Raw genomic sequence first — 23,220 nt, 5'->3', positions numbered from 1 at the left:
GCCTTCGCATTAAATGTACTGCAACTAATCCCCTAGCCGCATTAATATAGAAGTGATACCTGAACAGTGTATTTCAGCCTTACAACTACTACTTGAAGACTTATGAGAAGGACTAATGGGACAAGTATTAACCCTAACCATCTAGCATACAGGTGGATGGTGGAGGTGAAAGGGAAAGTGAGTATAAAAGAAGAGGAGAAAGAACAAGAAAGGGGATCGGAAATTTGAGAGAAGAAATACTGTAGTAATCCACAATCAAATTTATAACGCTATCTAAGAACATTATATTAGAATTATTGTCTTTGGACTTCGCCAAGGACTTTCTTTTTTCATTTTATAATAGTCCATTTTTATATTTTTGTCATCAAGCCTATCTATATCATTGTTTGATCAACTAAAGCCCAGTTTTCCAACCCATTCCTCTACAAATTCATTGTTTTGGGCTTCTTGGGCCTAAGTCCGTCCACGTGCTGGGCTAGGAACTCAAGTCGGGTCTTTACAATGTTGTATAGTGTTTTATTTTGAATTAATTTATAAGTATCATTTTTTTTTCTTTATTAGATTTCATTTCCACCTATCAAATGGTTAATTGATTGTAAAAGGCCTTAAAAAGCATATAGCATTGTGAAAGATTTAAAAAAAAAAAAAACATGTATCTGCACATTATTTAGGAGATATTACTATAGTATATCATGTTAAGAATTATTTCTTGACTATGTAAAAAGATTTAAAAGTTATTTTTGATAAAGAAATTTTGAGTTTAAAATGTTTTGAAAATTTGAGTTTGTAATATTAATTTTAAAAAAAATGAATCCTTTTTTTATTAAAAAAAGAACCAATATTTATGTTGACATATATATTTATATATATATATATATATATTATTATTATTAATATGCAAATATAAAAGGAAGATATTGGGTGGGATTAGGGGGGTGCAATTGCCCCCTTCACCCTCCCTTGGCTTTGCCTCTAGTCACCCTCCCTTGACTCTACCCTTGGTCACTCCTATTTCTTATAGTCTGTTGATACTCATTTTCGCAACACATTTTTTTACAAGCCCAATTCATGTATTATGTTTTATTTTATTCTTTCAAGTATGGCTCAAGCCCATGCGACTTATTGGGGAAATTAAGAAAGTGTGATTTGGAGGGTATGGATCGGTTTCTTTCGGACCTTTTACATGAGCCTAGCCCATGCATGCTACCAAGTGGGGAAGGGACACTGGTAGCATCTCAAGCTCATCGAGAAGGATTTGTACCTAAAATTTCCACCCTAAAAGAGTTTTCATGCTCTAGCTGACTGTGGCCTAAAATTTCTGCTCGAACCCATTTTTGCATTTAAACATAGTTGGCTCCTATTGGCCAACTCCATCTGCTAGCCCTCACTTAGGTGAGCCTCCCAATGGTCTGAAATGTCTGACCAAAGGCAACCAATTAGAGCAAACCCCTTTTATTTCCAAAATTATGTAAAAAGCAACCAACTCATATCCTAGGCAAAAGGCAAACTACACCACATCATGGAAATAACACTTAGGAGGATAAAAGCATCTTCAACTACCAAAAAACCAGTCATTAGCAACACTCTAAACTCTATATAAAACTCTGTCTTCAACTCAAAAATGAACCAACTACGTTTTACCCACATGGCTAAAACTTTAGAGAAAAAACTCATTCAGCTAGCCAGCATTCTCACAATTCCAAAGTTTAGGGGTGGAAATATGGGTACAAGGGAACCTTCCCTCTCTTCCTCACAACCTCTCTCAATTTCCTCTTCTTGCTGACTGTAGGTCGAAGTTTCAGACTTGTGTACATTTTCTTGTATTTCAATTGTGGTTTTTTTTATTTGTCTCTTGTTAAAGCACCATTAGCCTTTTGTTCGTTATATATTTGGAATTTTGGGTTTGATTCTCCACAAATAAACTTTTCTAAAGAACCCAATGAGAGATTTGGGCTAATCTTGCATTTTTGGCCCTTGTCACAAAACTTTCCCAACATTGTCTTATAGTATGTTTGGTTGAGATGATTTTGGGGGAAAAAAAAAGAGGAGAAAGTATGAGAGAAAATGTTTGGGAGGGGGGAGAGAAAATTGGTGGGAACCAAGTGTTTTCTCCCCAGGTCCACTAAAACTCAATCTCCCCAAATTGGGGAGAAAATATAAAGAGAGGAATAGTTGCAGTCAAATGACTAAATTACCCTCTCCTCTTACATGCTAGTTGCTTTTCTTTTTCTTTTTCTTTTTTCCACGATATCTTCTTGGACGTGATACAATGAAGAGAATGTTAAATTCAATTTTGAACTTTGTTGGTACGAGCTTCTAATCATTTTTTGGGGGGGGGGGGGTGATTTTTTTTGTTACATTTTTTTTTTCTTTTTTCTAGTCATGACTTTTCTCTTTTAATAAATTTGGGCAATTGTCTTCATTTTTTTTCTTTTTTTTTTGGTTGGTTGTTTGTTATTTTTTTTTTTTTAATTGGACATCATTTTTTAATAAGGACATATGAGTAAATTTATCCACTTTTCCACCCCCTACAAACACAAATGAGGGAAATTAAAATATCTTCTATCCTCCCACTTTTCCATCTTCCCAACCAAACGGACCCTTAAGCTTAGGTGTATTGTTATTGTTATTATTATTACTCACTCCTTTCTATTTTGTTAGTCCTATTTATTCTTTTTTAAGCAAAAATTATTGCTCCATTTTTTGTAGTCTTATTTAAAAAATCAAGTTTTTAAAGAATATTTATGGACAAAAGAAATTAGGGAAATTTTGAAACCCTGTTGTTTAGGGGTCTAACAAATGAAACCAAGTAGTTTCAAAAGTAACAAATTAAAACCTAAGATTTCAAAAGGTATCAAATTAAAAATTAACTAATTTAAGTGGAACAACATTGTATTTGGGGTTTAATGTGGATTGACGATTTAATTTGTTGCCTTTTCAAACTTCAAGATTTAATTTGTTACTTTTGAAACTATAAGGTTTAATTTATTACATCCCTAAACTATAGAGTTTAAAATATAATATTTTCATGAACTTTTATTAAAAGATTTATAATTCTTATTTTAGGTCCAAATTCCACAAAATTAAAAATGAGGCTTATATGACATTTCATTAGTCTAAATTTTATAAAATCAAATTTAATTGGGTTAGTGCTAATTAGGCCTAATAATCCAAGATAAGTGGTGTCCTGTTCAGTGGACTACTCTATAGCCCAAAAGGTCACTTAAATGAGTCTAATCCCTAAAATGCTCTTATTAGCAACTAGCAAGGATTTGTCTCTTAACTGGATAATATTCTAAGGCTTAGCTTTCACCTTGGTCTCAATAAAAAAGGAAGATCAAAACTTTATCAAGGTCCAGCCCAAGAAGAGAGTGACAAATCTCATTTCTTGGCATTTGGATCCAAATTTGTGTGCGCAAATATCTAATTTCAAATAAAAATGGTATAAGTTTTTAAAATCATCCGATTTAGTTCTAACACAAATAAAACTAATGAAAAAATGGTATTTATTTTTCAAATAAAATAAAGAATAAGTTGGGAAAAAATATATTTTTCAATAAAAGCATTCACGTCAAGAATGCTAAAGAATATAACATTTAACAACTCAAAACACTACTTTATCTATTTTAACACCCCACTTTATAATACACCCAACATCAAAAGTTTTATATTTTTTACCACTTCATTAAAATATTATTTCTTTATTCTTTTTTATTCTCAATCTATCTCTTCCTCTCTCTTTCTCTGTGCATTTGTCTTCTCTCAAACCCACTGCAAAACCCAACCCACTGTTACTGCCCATATCCACTGCTACCAACCACCACCGCCCACACCCACTGCCATAGCCACCACCACCCACAACCTCAACCCCCAACCACCAAAATCACAAACAAAAACAAACCCAAAATCAAATCACAAACCCAAAACCAAATCATAAAACTCATATCCACCCACCATTGGTCCACTGCGAAAACCCATCAAACAAATACCCACCACCACCGGTCCACCACAAACCATACCCACCCAAAACCAAATCACAAACCCACCAAAATATGCCCAAACCAGAACCCCAGCACAAACCCACAACTTGCAAATCGAAACCCAATGCGTGAGAGAAGGCTAGGCAGCATGGGAGAAGGCTTGGCAGTGTGGATTAGGTGTGGGAAGAAGGCTTGGTAACATGGGTCAACATCGGTCAGGCGTGGTTTGGCTGGGTCAAGCGAGGGAAGAAGGCTTGGCTGGGTCAGGCATGGGAAGAGAAGGCTTGGCAGTGTGGGTGATAGCTAGGGAGAAGAGATGAAAAGAAAGAGAGAAAAGCCTTGTGTGGAGAAGAAAGAGAGAGAGAGAATAGACAGACATATGAGAAAAGAGAGAAAGAAGAGAGCACATGTGTGAGAGTGATTAAAAAACAATATTTCCTTATAACATTTAGCTACAGTGAGCTGTTAGAGATGGCAACTCACTATAGCTGAGTGTCAAAATTTTCGACATTTGAGTGCTTTAATGTAGTGGGTGTTATTGTGTTTTGGGGTGTTAAATATAGCTTTTTAGCATTCTAGCATCCTTAATGAGATTGCTTTTAAGAGAAAATTTTACCATATTTCAAAATGGGAACAGAGGATGTTGAGGGAAAATTGTACCAAATAGTAATTGTAGGGGTGATAGGACTAGGAGTACATATCTATGTATATATTGGGTCAGGGGCCCAATCCGATGACATTAAGTAGTCCGAGGATGGGTAAACACTTTCCTAAGAATCTGTGTTGGTAAGTGAAGAGGTGAGGTCTAATCATGATCATCCAAGATGGTGGTCCGAGGAGGAATGCTTCCTCGGCTGGGCAAAGCCAAGATCAGAGGGTGCAGTCTGCCATTAAGAGTAACATTCCAGACCGTTCCATGGATGAGGATAAGTATTAGGAAGGAACAAGACAGAGGAAAGTTACGAAATATCTAAGAGAAAGCTGCTACCACCACATTGAATGCTCTACAGCTAACTTTTTAGCCGCATTAATGAGGAAGTGATACCTGAATAGTAGTTTTCAACCTTACAGCTACTATCCAAAGACTTCAAGAAGGTGCTGATGGGACAAGAATCAACACCAATAATCTGATCTGCACATGGAGGGTAGAGTTGAAAGAGGAAGATAGTATGAAATAGAAGGAAGGCCTTGAGAGAAAAGGGATCAAAGAATTAAGAGAAAATTAGTGTAGCAATAAGAACAATACTTGTAACCAACTTCAAGATACAAGAACTGATCTCGTCGGATTCTGCCGATGACGATTTTCATTAGAAACAACTAGTCTATTTTTACTTTATGGTCATTTGATCCACTGTAATTACTACCTAATTCATTAGAACCTAGTTTTCTAACCCACTTTTTATAAATTCATTGTATTGGGCTCTTTGGGCCTAGATCCTTGACATTTTTGGGCCTAGGATTCAAACCGTGTCCTTACAGTAATAATTCTTCTCATAAAGGAAATTAAATAATATCATGAAGTGTCACTTGACTTCCCTTATGAATAAGAATAATGCTAGAGATACAAAAAAATTTACAAAAATTTTTACAAACTACTGATGTGGTGAGTGATTATTGATAAATGAAAATGTGATATTAATGGTGAGTCTAGATGAAAACTAATAAGAGGTTAGCCACATCAATATTTTGTAAAAATATTATAAAATAGTTTGTGACTGTAGCATTATTCTTTTCCCCCTTATTACTAGATCCTTGAATTTTTTTTTTTTTTTGAGTAAACAGTAATACTTATTAGAACACACACAAACAATAAGTTGATTCATCTAGTGCAATAAGGCCAAATTTTATACATTCAAAATAATAATCTCTTAGAAAGAAATTCTTTCCGGTGTAATTATCCATGACTACGTTTAATTACTTGGAATTATAATAAACTTTTGACTTTTATATGACATTTTTTTAAATGAAAAATTGATAGTTACAATGTGGAGGAGAATTTAAATCCTAGATATCTTTGTTGGAAATACAAGGAGTTATCGCCTACTGATTGAGTTACAAGACTCTTGACAACTTTTATGTGACTTAAATGACTTTTATATACACACACATATATATGATAAAAATATATTAATGATGATATCTATATATAATTAAAACCTTTCCTTAGCTTTCCACAACCTTTGCCAAAACCTGTGCATGCTTAAAGGCCGTGAAAAGCTAAAATCCCAAACAAGGTGAGAAACTTTGGCTGGAGAGTTTGTCAAAACATTCTGCCAACAAAAATGAACATTTTCCATAGGAAGGTGATTGACAACCCAAGAATGTAGTTCGTGCTCAGAAACTATCGTACATGTCCTATGTCACTGCACAAAGGCAAAGGCAGTTTGGTCCCATTGTAATCTGAGAAATATGGTAGAAGGCCGAGGGGATTTTATGGACATTTTGTGACAGTGTGTGATGAACCAAGGTAATGCCTCAAGCTTAATGGATATGATACTGATGATTGCATGGAGTATATGGTGAAACAGAAATGAGGTGAGGCATGGAGGAAGGAATATGTCAGCTGCTGAAATTTATGGGATGACAAACAGACTACTGCAAGAATATACAGTAACCCAGGAGATCCCACACCAACTTCAGAATACACAATCAGCTCAACATCGATGGGTTCCTCTTCCAAATGGATGGTATAAGGTGAATGCAAATGGGGCTATTTTTTCGAAACACAAATGGACTGGAATTGGTGTGGTAGCAAGAGACAACCAAGGCTAGGTGGTTGTTGTCATGAGTAAGAAGTTGGAGCTTCCATTGGGACCATTGGAAATTGAAGCAAAAGCAATGGAGACTATTGCCATTTTCGCTAAAGATATCGACATCCAACAGGCAATTTTTGAAAGTGACAACTTAATGATATGCTCAACCATATAGGGGGACTCAAAAAGCCTCCCCAGCTATTGCCAACATTATTGCAGGTACCATACACCACATGCAAATGCTACAACAATTTGAAATTCGTCATACTCGAAGGGAAGGAAACAAGGCAGTACATGGACTAGCTAAGTATGCACAGTTTATTAATGATTTTGTAACATGGGTGGAGGAAACTCCACTGATTATAAATTTTGAGATTTCCTCAGATGTAAACTAGATTTTTACATAGTTGGAATGAATGGATGCACTAGTTTCCCTATCAAAAAAATAAAAATAAAAAACCTTTTCTCAATTTTTTATGTTAAGAACAAAAATTTGTTGTGTTAATTCTTTTCGTGGTGATTTCAATGATACAAACCTATGGGTGGAACTCACACTTAAAAACCTGCTTGCAAGAGGGGAGTACCCAAGAGTTTATATACACATGGTCAAGCTTACACTTAATCCGTGTGGGACACTAAAATCATAACATAACATCACGCTTCATAGCTGACGTCAACGATGGCTTACTCTATTGACACTGACCCAATTGTAGCTCTTTCTCGCCTCGTCTGAGATCCAATCACAAAACCGCAACTCATTTGATCCCATACTCAGTGAGCTACATCCAATTACTCGTCGTAGTAGCTATCTCTAGTACTAAATAATTCAAACCCATGGGTAGAACTCACCCTTGAAAATCGGCTTGCACTGGGAGGGTTCCCAAGAGCTTATATACACATGAGTAAACTTACACTTAATCCATATGGAATATTAAGATCATAACACTCAATTATATTTATTTAGTTAATTCTACAAGAATTTCTATTTTAAAAAAAAAAATATTCTTCATAAGAATGGTGAGGTCGTAAAGTAGTTGTTGGCTTAATGGGGGCGTAATTGTGGGACTGGACGAGAGGATTTAGGTCAACCCAAATGACCCATGATTCGGAAAATTTATATGGCAGATAGCAATTCTTAACCACTAACATTGAGTAAATTGTTGTGCAATTTATATTATATATTTATTTATTCTTCTTTACCTAATAGATTGGGTTCAAGTTACACCACCCAATAACTCATTATTGAATTCATATTTTGAAAATCTCATCATTGGGAGTCCTTTTTCTTTTTAGAGGCTCTACTCACTTATCAGTTATTTTAATCTAGCCTCTAGGTGGTCCTCTCCAAGATCCGACTACAAAACCACAACTCATTTGATCTCATACTTAGTGAGCTACATCCAATTAGCTCTAATACCAAATGATACAAACCTATGGGTAGAATTTAACCTTGAAAATAGACTTGTAAGGAAAGAGTGCTCAAGAATTTATATACACATGGTTAAGCTTACACTTCTTCCATGTGAAACACTAGGATCATAACACTCAATTATATTTGTTCGAATTTCTATTAAAAAAAATATTCTTGACAAGAATGGTGAGTGGCCTGTGGGCCTAATCATGGGACTGAACGAGGGAGCATTCATGTCAACCCAAATGACTCATGATTCGGAAAATTTATATGGTAGATAGCAATTCTCAACTACTAACATTGAGTAGATTATTATGCATTTTATATCAAATAGTTATTTATTTTTCTTTTCCTAATGGCTTAGGTTCAAGTTACACTTGTCCTCTATTCCATTTTAGGATGTCCCAAAATATTATCCTGTTTCTAAAAATAGAAGTTATTAATTTACTAATGTTCCTATTATACCCCCTATTTTATTAATAATTCAATTTTTTAATAAATTTATTTAAGTATAGTTTTGGAAACTTATACATTTTTAAAAGGTAGGGAAGACAATAAATGATGTTCCCTTAAAAAGTTTGACTTTTCAAACAGAACAAACAAAGTGGGACGAAAGGAGCATTATATTATTTAATAACTTATTATTAAATTCATATTTTGAAAATCTTATCATTGGATTACATGTTTTCTATGTTCTTAACATGCATACTAATTTTCATGCTAATCGGATATTATTTATCATTCAATTCATAAAATCATCTTTTATGCATTATTTTAAATTACAAAAATTTAAACTTAAACAAATGATTGATGATATGAAAATTGATCTTTTATTAACTTGAAATTTTATAAGAATGAAGAATACTTGAAATTTTAATAACCTGTTTTTAACTCAAACTTGTTGTTGACCCGAACCCAAATAATCTGACCCCATCCGTTTAATTAAGAATGACCCCGAGAATTCCGCAATATGTCGCGGTTTCCCCGCATGATGAGACAATCAACTCACTCTCTCACACACACACAGGAATCCTTTATCTTTATCATCTCCTACCATCATCATCATCATTATGACATTATTATTGCTCACTCAGGTGGTCCCCACACTGTTCCCAATTTCCACCCAATCAAAAACCCTCCACGTAATCAATCCTGTCTGTCTGTCACCGAGGCCAAAGCATCCATGTGCTTCTCTGTTTTCCCTGGGACCCAGCTAATTAAATGCAATCACGTGGCGCTGCATTCAACGGTACGACGAGCCCAGAATCTGAGCCGTCCAAAAAGTCGTCTTCTTCTTGACCCAAGAAAGAAAAAAAAAAAAGCTTTGATTTCACATTTTATTTATTTATTATTATTATTTTAGAGTGGGTGGGGCCCTTTAGTGTGGGGTCTTCAACTTTTCATTTCATCGATGATGGGTCCACGTCATAGAAATTAAATGCAATTACTGTATCTGAATGGGTGTATTGGGAGGGGTATGGTTGTAATTAATGAGGGTTGTGTATAGTATAGTAAATGATAGTCATAGTATTAGTATTATGTTGTTGTTGTTGTTTGTTTGCTTTCTTCTCCTCGTTAGTCGGGCTGGCTTCAAAATTGAATCCTCGGTTTCCCGACCCTACGCTCCCGCTGACACCGACATGTCCGATCTTCCAATTACGTCTTTTTGGCCGTTTGATTTTGAATGTGGACGGCTCAGATTTTTACTTCTTTAATCGCCGTCTTTGCCATGACGTGTTTTACGGAAGCCACTGTTTGGTGCCACAGCTATACCCTATATAACTCAACTCGATCTATTGGGATTCAAATTAGAGAGAGAGAGAGAGAAGCATTATAATTTTCTAAAAGGTAAAATATAAACTATAATCAATGTTACTAAAGCTTCAAAATTAAAATTTTAATACTAGCATACTTTGGATTATTATGTAACAAATAGGGGTGTGCATTAAACTCACAATCTGACTAAACTAACCCGTTAATTTAATCCAACTTGACACTTCGGGTTGGTGGGTTGGGTTAGAATTTTACTTTGAACCTTAAGTCGGATTGGGTTGAGAATCTTTTCAAGTCAACCTAAGTCAGAATGTATAAAAGTTTATTTTACTACTTTAATTTCAATTTTTTAGTTTGATTGAGTTTAGTATTTTGAGAATTAGTTTAGTATATTTGGAAATTTGAAATATGATTTAAGTCTATTATATGAATTGAAACAATTATGCAAAAAGTGTTTAAATAATTAATGAAAATGCAAATTTTTACATAGCATAAAACATGTATGCACTACCTATCAAGCTAATAACCTAATCCAACCTTACTCAACTCATATGAGTTGAGGATTTCTCAACCCAACCTTGTTAGTTTTGGTTGAAAATACTCTCCAATCCGACCCATACGCATCTTTAGTAACCATCAAAGAAAAGAAGCAACCCTATCTATTAGACTACATATATACTAATCATTAATTTTCTAGTTTAACATCCCCGTATCAATCTTAAAAAATTTACTTTCATCTATTTATGTATGTGAATGTTTCATGGCTTGGAGCATAGCGCCCTGATACAGTGGGGAAAAAAACTTTATATTAGAATGACATGTCTCACAATTGTTTTTAAGACAAGGGTTATATGAAGAAATTAAAGACAAATATAAATTGAATTGTTTATGAACAATTTAAGCTTAACCTAAGAAAAGAATTATTAATGTTTATTTATTTAGCAAATAAGTTTAGCTCAAATATTAAACAGGTTAAGCTCAAATATATTATTGTAGTCTTGAATAAGCTTCACAACATGAAACTCGATTTAAGTATATATAATATCATATGTTTGTATGCAACTATGGATACATGTATAAAATAAATATACTTATATGAACTTAAGATTGGATCGACGATGTATGTTAGTAAACAACTTCATAAAATATCATATTAATATTTATAATCTATTGATAATATTAATAGTTCCTTTTGTAGTAAAAATTATAGATAATTTTTAACCATACAAGGTTGATGAATCTAAATTTTATAAGTTCATAAATGAAAATAATTCTATCTTATTAACTCAAATAATATAATTTCAACTATAATTTAGTTATTAATTATTAGCATAAATTTGTGAATGGGTAAAAAAAAAAATAGTTGTGATGTTTACTATATATGGGAAAAGAACAAGCTAATTAAGCAACTCATATTTTCAAAAATAAAAAAAGAAAAGAAAAGAAAAGAAAGAAAAAAGAAGTAGTTTTTGAACAAGGCTCAAACTTGTTTAAGAATAATAAATAAATAAAAAAACAAGTTTGAACATATAATTTAGTTTTGTGATGAGCTCAAATGTGTCCGAAATAAAGTTAAGCAAACAATCATGATGTTTTAATAATTGGTTTGGCTTAGCTTGTTTTATAACCCTAATTGATATCCCTTACATTCTAAAAAACATGATTTTTTTTTTCTTTTTCTATAATCATGATATTATTTGATAGGAGCAAAAGCTAATGTAATATTAAGTTCAATTCTTGAGGAGGGTTCTAATTAGTTAAACTAGTAAAGTCACTTAACTTCGAAAACAGACCTGTATTCGAATTATGTCTACAAAACAAATCCATATAACAAAGAGTGATTTTCATAAAGCAACCATCATAGGTTTTTAATCCATATTTATATTTAAGAAAAAATTTTAATTCTTGAGAATCTTCAAATAAAATATTTTATCTGTACTCTTAAATTAAAAAGGAAATTACTTTTATGGATTTCTTATAAATTATATTAACGAAAACAACATATCTCTCTCTCTCTCTCTCTCTCTCTCAAATAGACATTTTATCCTCATAAAAAAACACACATTTTATCACATAATTTATTTTGATGCTTATTTTTATTACTCGACCAATGACCCATTCCAGTGGACCAATCCCTTGATTGGACAATAGCCTGGGTTTGATAACTCTCTATCACATCATGCATTAATAAGTGGGGAGGAGTAATGGAGTATAGTGTTCACTTTTTTAGGTTTGTGTGTGTGAATAATGAATATATAGAACGTATTAGGTTTGTCTTTTTTTAATAAACCATTTTTTTTTTTTTTTTTGGATCAACTATCAGGTTTGTCAATAACACGGTCTTGATCCAAGTCTATTAATTATAGACCAATACAGGCAACCACCATGCATACGTTTAATACAAGCTATCGTATGTTTGGCAACTCCTTTTCTTTTTCTTTTTCTTTTTCTTTTTCTTTTTTTCTAAGAAAATTATGCATTAGAATGAGATTCTCCTTCTTATAAAGAAATTAATCAAACATGTCCCCTCAAATCTGAAGTTGATGGGTACGGATTCCCTTTGTGCTTTTTGGTACATTTTCACACACACCTAACTCATTTTTGTTTCACTACCATGCGGAAACAAATGAGTTTGAACTAATAGGGAGATGGTATCTCATACGTCATACACATGAAACTATTGTCTAACTGATAAGTAAGTCTCATACAATGACAAGTAGGTCACTCATCCATGGGACCTATCTATCAATGAGACAATAGTTCCATATGCTTGACACATAAACCATTTTTCCACGTATAGGTAGTTGAGCTAGACTTAGATTAGAATAATTGTAACGTAGACTCTCACTTTAACTCGAGATTAAGAGGACTATTATATTTATACATCACAACAAATTGAAAATTCAAAATACATACTTAAAATACAAATTCAAATACAACATTATCTGATATGTCTCCTCAAGTTGAAATATATCGAAAGAGACCTTCAACTTGTCTCGGAGAAAGAAAAAAATGGCTACAACGAAGACTTTTGTAACTAGAAATAAAATGTACTTATGTTTTCCAAAAATAAAATAAAATGTACTTACAGATTCTAAGGGGCAGGGGCAGATGGAGGGGGGCATCCTGTAGGATTATAAAAAATTGCATCTATATAATTTGAAAAAAAAAAAAAAAAATATATATATATATATATATATTTTTTTTTTTCAAACAGATAAAAAGGATAAATTTTAGAGATAAGTAATTTCCTTTTCAAATGTGTGTTTGAAAGTAGTGTAGTGATATAAAGAAAAGTTTGGGTAAGAAAAATAAGATGAATGTGAGGGAAAAGAAGGCTAAAGTTTAGGAGTTCTCTTAGTTTTCTTTTATTTTTATTTTTAAATTTGGGTGTTTTACTTTTATTTGGATGAAAAAAGAATAAAAAATGATGAATTTTAGGGAATAAAAAGATGAACATGTAGGGGAAAAAATCCTAATTTTTAGAAATTCTCTTTTTGAATTCAAAATAAAATTTGTTATTTAACATTTGTGATCCTATTTCTAAGAGAAATTACCCTTCATTAATGAGGGTATTGTTAAACCATATAAAGGTCCAGTTCAAAAAGGGGAATCCTTTTATATATAGTACAAATATATATGAGAAAATAGTAGGTTCCAGTTAGCTCAACTGGTAAAGTCTCTAATGGTTGAATAAGAGATCTGATGATAAAAAGCTATCATCAAGAGCGGACGCCATAAGTTGAAAATCTCTAAAAAAAAAATTATATATATATGAGAAAATAACTATAACATATGTTAACTTATATTACTTACTTTCTCAAAAAAAAAAAAAAATTATATTAGTTAATTTATTTTGATATATATAACTTGGACCCTTAAAAAAAATTTCTAGCTTCACCACTACTTACAAGCAATCTTGTCACAAGCAAATGATAATCAATTTCAATTCTAGTGTGAAAGCAGAATGACAATGAGATATGTGGCTCCAACATCACCTCACAAGAGAAAAGGAGCATTGTTGGAAGTGAAACCCTAAGTTTTAACTAACAGAGTTCAACAACAGCAATAACAAGGGTTTTGTACTCGGATTTAGTTGAAGAACAATCTACTGTCCATTTATTTTAAAAGGAACAAGAGATGAGGTTGTTGCCAAGAAAAAATGGCAAAACTACCAATGGATCGTCAATCATCAACACACCCAGCATAATCCAGGACTTAAAAGTCATGAATTGCATAGGAGACTGCTTTGAGTTGGAGAGACTATAATGGATAATGTGCTTTTGGTCATATAAAATATGTTTGATAACACTCTTGTGATCTTTATAATGAATATGCATAAACTAGTACACTTTTCTTTGACAAATGCTATATCTAACCTTACAAGAGTAAAATATAAAAAGTATCGACAATATGACGATCAAATGAAAAATTAGTAAGCAATTTATCATCAGTTTTGGAAAACTAATTAGAGGCTGAGATCAGAGTCTGAACAAGAGTTATCCATTCCATAAATCACAGAACATCATAGATCAATGTAATGTTTTTGAGAGAGAGATGAAGGTTTCCAGTAGCCCCAGCTTCAATTGATCCCAAGAAAGTAGTGGTTTAAGATCCTTGAGAGAAAATTCTGAACTCAATTTTGAAAGGGTGGTGTCTATTTTGCACTACTTATTGCATACAAATGTAAACATACATTTGTACTAAAATTGTAACTTCAAGTCACAATTTCAGTCCAAATAGTGTACCTAAGTTTGTGTGCAATAAGTAGTACGTATTTACCCATTTTAAAATAACTGTCTTGCTAGTAACCAAAATGTTATCAACATACATGAGTGTTACCATGACAATAAATGAACATTAAGGCATTGGATTTGGGTGTGCAGAACGCTAGAACCCTTAAGCAGGTAATAAAATTGACAACCCGCTGGTGAACCATGCGCTTGAAGCCTACTTGATCACACAGAGAGCATGACGCAGCTTGCAAAAAAAAGAAAGTATTCCATGAAGCTCAAAGGTTGTAGACACCCCATTTTGCAAGAACTCACTCAAGGGAAAATCATAATCTCAAGTCACTCGATTAAGGAGTAAATACGTCATCTGGATCGTTCCGTGAATTCGAAGTCTCCTATAAAATACATCTAAGTTCACAATGATCCAAATAACATGCTGAATACAACCATTGGATTGTCCGATCAAAAAATCAATCCATATTGAGTTTCAATGGTTGATAGACGGTCTTACAAATTAAAGCATAAACAATATGATTATTTTTAATTAATTCTAATTGGTCCTTTATTGAATTACCTAAAATTAACTACATATCAAAATCCCATAGGGTTTCCCATTAAAAAAAAAAAAAAATCCCATAGGCTTAATTTTTAAGATAAGAATACAATTAACTTATCATATTAATTTAGCAAAATAATAATTATGGTTTTTGATTTTACACTTTTGAATTTACTTCCTCGTTAAAAAAGAGGGAAAGTTAAAATTAACTCTGATATTTAAATGGCTTAAAAAACTTTTAAAGTCATAATCATACTTAAAAAAAAAAAAAAACCCTAGAAGACAAGCTACATTTGTGCAAAATTCAAAATTGAGAGCCATCTAGGCCAGGACTCAAGTGTTGACTGGTACTTGGTCCTAGAATGTTGTCACTTTGGTGCCTCTTATCAGCATAAAATTCAATTCAGAAACACGTGAGAGTAAACAAGAATTCAAAAACTCCCTAATCCATTCACTTTTATAAATAAAACATCCCTTCATCAAAAAAGGAGGAGTCCAGTTCCAACTTTTAGATTAGAGAATTGTTGCATAATTTTTTTTAAAAACTTAATGTAAGTTGCTTCATGCAATGTTTACTCTCTTGAAGCCATCTAATCCCAAAAACTCTAATTATACAAATTTAGTGTCTTGAAGGTGCCTTCAATGTGCATATGAAGTTTTTTCTCCAAAAAAAAAAAAATGTGCCTATGAAGTTCAAGACATGTGACTACAAGTGCTCAAGAAGATCTGCAAGTTTTGAAATCTCATCACATAGTCAATTGATCGAGAGCTTGACACATAGATCACTTAAGTTGATTAATCAAGAATCATGCAATTAGAGTCCAAATTTAGCACAATCAGTCATCCAAGCATCTAGGGTTGTGACCCTAAAGTCAACATATAAAAGCAAACGTGTTGGACTTGACAACAAACTTTTGGAGAGCTGTGATCTGTATACCAAAAATTTAGGGTTAAACAAGTTCTTTGAAAGCATCACCCAGGGATAAAAGATTGAAGATTTGGTGTTCAAGTTGAAGTTGTTACAATTGAAACACAGTCAAGCCATTGTAAAAAATTTTTAAGACAATTCTTAAGGTCACAAGTGACTTTTCATGACAAACAAAATCCACAATAGAATTGTCCATGGACTTGGAGTTGCATGTGGTCTTGTCAATAAGTATCACATGAGATAGTAATAGATTTAGGGTTAAGTAGTCTCTTTTAAACACTTCAATTTTACAGAGTTGATATGTTTCCTTGAGGCTTGGTGGTAAGCCCAAGAAGGGTTTTTCAATTACTAGAGTATTTTCTTCATAATGATATTAATCATGTTATTCATTTTTATTGTTTTTTATTTTACAATATGGTTGTATGTTTGATTAACCAAAAACTATATTTTTAAGCATAACCGATCAATAAATCAAACTCGGCATTAAAATTGATTAATCAATATCAACTAAGGTCTAAATTCCACAACGCAACGATCTACAGCTACAATAAACATAATCATTCTCAATTCATCATACACTCTATAATCTACAACAACATCATCCCTCACAAAGCACCATGAACATAGAAAAGAACTTATTGGGATTATTTATGAGATTATATGTAATTAGTTATTTAGAAGATCTTCTAGTTCTTAGTGCTTAGTGAAGAATCTATGCATGTAAGTGCTTTCCTTATAATAACTTTGTGATCAAGTTCAATTAATTAAGTTTGATTTATGTGTTTAGTTGTTAGCCACAAATGATCTGAATTTTGTCTGCTTTGAATTAGTTTAGTGTTAGAATGATAATCTAGGCTTTGATATGCTTTAGTTTACTTCAAATTAGTTTACTTAGATCTGTATTACTTCAAATTAGGTTGCTTAGATTTGGATCACATCGAATTAGTTTACTTCGAATCAAATTCACTGAAGATAACTTAGATATAGGTCTCAATACTTAGTTTTTCATCCATTTTCTTCACCGTGTTTTTCATTTTCTATTTTTACTTTCATTTTGACAAAATAGTCCGAATTTGGTAAGGATGAGGTGTAAAACCAATATTTTACATCATCTAATAAGAGATTGCCACATATGTTTTTTACTTAAAACTTAACATATCCTACCACACATAATAACATCTCAATAAACTCACAGTTAAGTTGGATTTTCAAATGGGTATTAAAATTGGTCAATTATAGTTGTGCCTGTTTTTTAATATCTAATATGATAAAATTGGTCAAGTATAGTTGGGATTAGAGGGGTAAAATTAGAGTTTTACACCATATTCTTGTTGAATTTAATCTCTTGACAAAATAGTCGTCTTAATTTTTTTTTAATGGTAAATAGTCTTCTTAAATGAGGCGTTTCCGAGTCCTTTCTCTAATCCATGATGTCATATTCTAGTACTTCAAACCATTATATTGAGTTACCGATATTCAAGATTAAGAGAGACCAAACTTAATAAAATTGGTTTATGCTCATGAAGAATATTTGCAACTTTTTTTTTTATGAACAAGAATATTTGAAACATTAAAGAAAGCTTGTTAACAACTGTTATTATATGTAAATTTGAAAAAAAAAAAAAAAAATCCCCTGAATCATATAAATTAATGCCTTTTTATGATTTAAAAAACAGCATTGTTTTTCTTTCTAGAGAATTTTCATTGTTATATTGATAAATTCATCATTTAAACTTTAATTTCTCTAACATTTTTACCCAAAACAAATAATAATAAAAAACTTTGTAGAATATAATTTGGTGACTGCTTTGATTAAACTAGAAATATAGGTTTCATAAGTAAAAATTAAATTAAGTTAATTACTTAAAAAAGTTAATGGACTAAACTGGAATGATTTGTTAACGATATTAACGAACCCAACTCCAACATAAGAATTGAGTTCAATCTTAAGCTTGAATTCTGATCAAGTTTAACAATAAAATAAATGAACCAACCTTAGCTAGACATCTCGTTTACATGCATATCATGAGAAAATTTCAAGATTTAACGCATGATATTTTTTATTTGATGGCAATACTTCTCTTGGTTGTCGGGGAACCTTGTGATTTCATCTGCTGTTTTTTTCCCAAAAAGATAATAATAATAATAATAATAATAATAATAATTATATTTTGGTATCATTTATTGTATGATCAGTTTACATAATTTTTTATTGACAGTCGTATATCGAAGTAGGGGGTAGGGGTGATCCTTATTTGAGAAGGAATGTTTTTCCACTATCATTTCATAGGGTATTTAACACCTTAACGCGAGAGAATCTTCATTAAGTGCCATTATTCTAACGTAGTAAATGAAGGGAGAGCAAATGCAGGAAAAAGAAATTCAGAATGGATTTAAAGGAGTATACAGGGTTAACTTTTTTCCTTTTTTTTTTTTTTTTTTTTTTTTTTTTTTTTTTTTTTTTTTTTTTGAGAAAAATATATAGGGTTAACTACTAGTTCCATTGGTGAAATAATAAAGAAATTCATAAAAATTAGTCAAGTTAAAAATTGATGAAGTTACTCCATTATTTCATATAGGTTTTATTTTTTTTTGTTTTTTAATTTTTTTTTTATCATTGGTTTTCTTTTATTCTAGCTTCATTTATCTCCTTCTTGTTGTCTCCCTTTCATCCTTTCTCTTACAGTCTTTATTTTTTTATTTTGTATTCTTTCCTAATTTCAATATTTGAAATTCATTTTATGTAATAAGGAGCTTATGTATGTTTTTTAAAATCTCACTTTTTTCTAACTACAACTATACTTCATTTAAGTCTAAAAGAAACAATACTTCATTTTTTTAAAACATAATAAACCAATAAAATAAGGATTATGTTAACGGATGTCCTTAGGAAAATTATTAATAAACTATATTAAGAAATTTTTTACACCACTTTTATAGAAAATATAAAAAGTTGTCAAAAAATTAATAACTTGGTCATTTTCTCATAAAATGTTTCTAAAAATAATTTTTAAACCAATACTTTTAGAGCATTCGTTAACATTTCTCTAAAAATAAATTATCTCATGCACATAGGATAATCTAATAACATTGTATATATCACACTTTTAATTTCAATTAAACAGAGATGAAACCAAATTATGGTTGATTGCTATTCTATTAAGTAGTATATAAGATAGAGATACATTGAATCATAAACCATTTATGTTAAAGGTAAACTCCAATGAATTGGTTTAATAGTTCTAATTGTTAGATAAACAAAGTCAACCAAAGATCAACAAAGTTGATTTATGGATATGAGAAATTTAATTTTCTTCTTTATTTGAATAATATCATATACCATGTGAAAGTATTTTCTTATAGTCTGATGTCAACAACTTCTAGGAATCTAAAACCTTCTTAATAAAATTAAATTTTGGGTACAGAAAAGAGAGAGAGGAAAACAGTTGTGATGTTTTGTCATTGTCATTTTAAATAGACATGAAGATATAAAATTAAAATATTTATCTACGGAAAAAAAACAAAGATTTCATTGTCAAATGGTAAAATTTAAAAGCAAAAATTTGATAGAAATATATATTAAGAACAATTTAGGTTTTTGTTTTTACATAAAAGGTCACCCTGAGCGTGCGGGTATAGATAGGATCGTACAGGGTGGGGTGGGGTTGTGGAGTTTGAAAAGTAGAGATAGGAAAAGCCAAAAATAATAAGGTAATGATGAAAGAATCGCATTAAAGGCAGACTTGTCTCGTGTCAAGTGTAATTTAAATGCCCATTTTGTCTTCTTCTCTGTGTGTTTGACTGTTACTGGTGGTAGCAGGTAACAGGTCGGTTGGTTAACCGGCAGCAGCAGGTAAAATACACTTAGGAAATGACAGAACCCAAAAACATTGAAAAGTGGGAGTGGGTACAGGCACAGCTATTCCTATTTCATTATTTTTTGCTTTTGCTTTGGGTTTTATTCCTACTTTCTTAGTTCTTAAATGCCATTTTGCATAAGCTAATTTAGGAACCTTTGAATGGTAGTATTAAAAAAGTAATACTAATAATAAACCCATTAAGTGAGTCAGTGCATTTTTTTTTATATTATTTTCTTTCTCTCATACTATAAAGCTATGTGTGTTAGGGTTATCACACTTATCAGTTTTCAGAGTGAGTGTGAAACTGAAACTCCCACCCAAAAAAAAAAAAAAAAAAAGAGTGAAAGAAATGAAAAGGGTTTTGTGTGTTGAGGGGAATGTTGGCTGGCTCGAAGCTTTTCACAATGAGGTTCTAATGAAATAATGAACTCTTAAGGCTTCGGACCAGGCTTCATTCCCCTCAACCTTTTCAAGTATGTATCTATCTTTGCAGCTTCTTCAAGATTTGCTTATATAATTGTTGGTGAATAATATTTCATGTGAAGGTTAGGTTGAGAGGAATGTTGTCTGGCTCGAGGTCATGGAGCTAGGTTGATTTTTTATGATATTTTTTTCCGGGGTAATTTAACTATAGTATGTAGTACCGGAAAAAAAAAATCATAATTTGAAACCCTAAATGATTCTCGGACCAGGCTTCATTCCCCCCAACCAACACTTGCTACAACCATTTTGATTTTCTCCTACTAAATTAAAGTGAGACCGGTCACTTTTCTGGTAAGGCTTTCTTTGATTCCTCATATAGATTTGTATATGTGTGCAGAGCAGGTTAGAAACCTTAGTATCCTTCTTTTACTTTCATGTTTTCCATAGATTTTACTATATATATATGTATGAATATATTATATGTTTTTACTAATGGTCTTTGAGTTGTTTCCTTAGATTCTTTCTTTTAAACTTCAAAATTGTTTAGAGATTTGTAACTCAAGCGACCCTCTTTACGGTTTTCAACGGAGACCTTCAGGTTAAAATTTCTCTCCCAAATATCAAACTATCAAAATAAATAAATAACCATTCAAAATTATACATGTTCTAAGAGGTTGATTGTTGTTTCAGGTTTAATTCTCAGCTCATCTGTCTTTGTCCAAGGTACAAGGATATGACCTAGATGCAAGGAACTTCTTCCTTTTCCAACAGTATTACATAAGATCTTAATTTGATGGAAGCAGTGGAGAAGTGTGAGTCTGTAAATTATAAATCCTTCCAACGAAATATAGTAATAGTGTTCCTTTGGATGAGCAGTATGGTGCAATAAAGCTGTTGATTCAGTTTATTTAATTTATGTACAACAGTTTTGAAGTTCATATATTTTTAGTTCAGATATAAGTTTATCAGTTTAATTTTTAAGTCCAATTAAACCAATTGGGAGAAACAAAAAAACTCTCTCTGCAAATTAGTTTAAGAAATAAAACTCTTATCTGTTACCTTTCTTTCATTTGTAGTTCATGTATTTCAACCTGCCACAACACACAAACAAAAGAGACACTGAGAATCAGTGTACCTATTCTATAATTAAAACTTTTAAATGGGATTTATTTAAGACCAGTCTAAACTCTTTTTGTATAGTAAGACTGGTCTTAACTCAAAACCTAAGATGGATCGGTTTCTAATGTTCATTATTTCACGTGGACAAGATGGTATATGTACTGTAAGACCTGTTAGATGTGAAATTCTTGCCAGCAATAGCTAGCTACTGATCTAGGTCTAGGTCTTTCTAGGGTTTCGACACAGCATCCCCCACAAATAGAGGATAATCTAGATATTAATTACTACTTTTCAATTCTCTCAGCTTTTCAAAATTAACCCTTTTTCCACAATGGTTAAAGCTATCCCCCACCAAAAAAAAAAAAAAAAAATGATGAATATTAAGAAGGAAGAAGAAAAAAAAAAGCATCTGAACCATGGATCAACATTGTATTTGTACCAACAGATGAATGAACAATTTCCCAGCACACACACACAGATGATGATATATATCGTACTCAAAGGGTGAGTTTGGTTGTCCATTTGAGATGTTAATTTTGCCATGATATTTTTAGTTAAAAGGTTGTTACTGAATTCAGTCTGTTAGCACCGAAAGATGAAGAAGATGTGAGGGTCCAGAAGTGTGAAACGTTACAGTTTAATTTATTATACCTTGTTTGTAGTGAGATCAGAGAGATGTGTACGTTAAATTTTAAACAAGTGCATTAGTTACAAAAGCTGCTGAAACATCTGGAACAGTGAATGAAAGAAGTAAAGGATGGCATAGATAGAGTAATAGAGAGATGTTGAAAGTTAACGAGAAAAGGAAAAAAGAAGCGAGAAATTCTCGCTTAATCATCCTCCAATATTGGCATTATCATCATGACAGACACAGATATACCTGCATATTGAAAGGCAAACAAAACCTGTAAAAGAGGAAGAGAAGATTGATTGAGTATATGAGTATATGTGTGTGTTTGCATGTATTTGCGTTTGTGTATATGCATTTATAAGGCTTTTGAAGTTGTTGAAAAATCAGTTACTATCCTTGGAAAAGCTCGGATCAGCAGTGGCATTGGTATAGGCATTGTCATTGGCAGCTCTCTCTTCTTTTCTGACTTCTCTTTCAAGAAGTCATAGTACAGTACAGATTTTTTTTTAGCCTTGAAAACCCAACATGAAGAAAAAGTTAGAGAGATAAAGAGAGAGTGAAACAATGACGACTATCTGACTTTTCTTGGGAAATGAAACGGAGAGCACAGACTCGCTCGGGTATCGATTCATGACAAACTTGTTGGTGTTTTAAAGAAAGAAGGAAACCATTACCTTTTTCTGTTGGCAGCTTCATCAAATATTTATTATCAATTCAACAACACCTAGCTTTGAGCTTTCTCTTTTAATTTCTTTCTATTTTATCTTCTCCCCCTTTTCTTTTGGGAGTTAAAAAACTGTTTTTTCGTCAGATTGGTGTAAAATCACTCTGTTCCTTTCTTTTTTTTGGTTTCCTTTTAAGTTCTACGATCCATGCATGTCAAATTGTTATGATGTGATAGGAAATAGATTGAGGTATGTGTTTTTTAACATAGTTTATAAGCATTACAATATAACTCTACTTTATTAAAAGTTAGCAAATTCTCCACAACATGCTAATGGGTTAGCAAAATTAACAAAGCTTTGTTTTTGAGAGACACCTAGTCTAATTAGT

General features: G+C 32.0%; 1 long non-coding RNA gene across 1 annotated transcript; it reads left to right on the top strand.

The window, feature by feature from the left end:
* The first annotated feature begins 20,075 nt into the window (after positions 1 to 20,075).
* On the top strand, positions 20,076 to 21,355 carry LOC126703157 (uncharacterized). The gene is made up of 2 exons (XR_007647950.1): positions 20,076 to 21,015; positions 21,108 to 21,355. It is a non-coding gene; the product is annotated as an uncharacterized LOC126703157 (long non-coding RNA).
* Positions 21,356 to 23,220: the final 1,865 nt, after the last annotated feature.

Source organism: Quercus robur, chromosome 10, assembly GCF_932294415.1.
Source record: "Quercus robur chromosome 10, dhQueRobu3.1, whole genome shotgun sequence".
Taxonomy (NCBI): Eukaryota; Viridiplantae; Streptophyta; class Magnoliopsida; order Fagales; family Fagaceae; genus Quercus; species Quercus robur.
The sequence above is the reverse complement of the archived record's forward strand: the minus strand, read 5'-3'. Positions and strand labels throughout refer to the sequence as shown.